This window comes from Otolemur garnettii, unplaced genomic scaffold (assembly GCF_000181295.1).
Source record: "Otolemur garnettii isolate 467f Iridium unplaced genomic scaffold, OtoGar3 scaffold00009, whole genome shotgun sequence".
NCBI classification, from domain to species: domain Eukaryota; kingdom Metazoa; phylum Chordata; class Mammalia; order Primates; family Galagidae; genus Otolemur; species Otolemur garnettii.
Window position 1 is genome coordinate 19,092,032 of NW_003852404.1, and position 487 is coordinate 19,092,518.

The following is a 487-nucleotide window of genomic DNA, read 5'->3' on the forward strand; positions in this document are numbered from 1 at the left end:
TGGAGAGACTGAACATCAGTCATAAGTAATACAAAATAAGTGAAAATAACTCTTGCTAGCAGAAATGAATATTCTATAGCCTTTAGAAATTTTATTGAGCTGTAATTTTAAGCAAAGTCTGAAGCCAAATATGTGCCAGCTAGTCCAATAGTGATGAGCACTTGGGTAGAGATTATAGTGACAGATATTTGAAGAGGGATGTACAGGTATCATCCCAAACATATTACTCACCTCTGACAATTGTCCTTTTACCAGAATCCACAGAGAACTCAAACGTATTAGCAAGAAAAGAACAAGTGATCTCATCTCAGGGAGGGCAAGGAACTTGAAAAGAAATTTCTCTAAAGAAGACAAACACATGGCCTACAGATATGAAAAGATGCTCACCATCCTTAATCATCAGAGAAATGCAAATCAAAACTACTTTGAGATATCACCTACCTCCAGTAAGATTAGCCCATATCACAAAATCCCAAAACCAGAGATG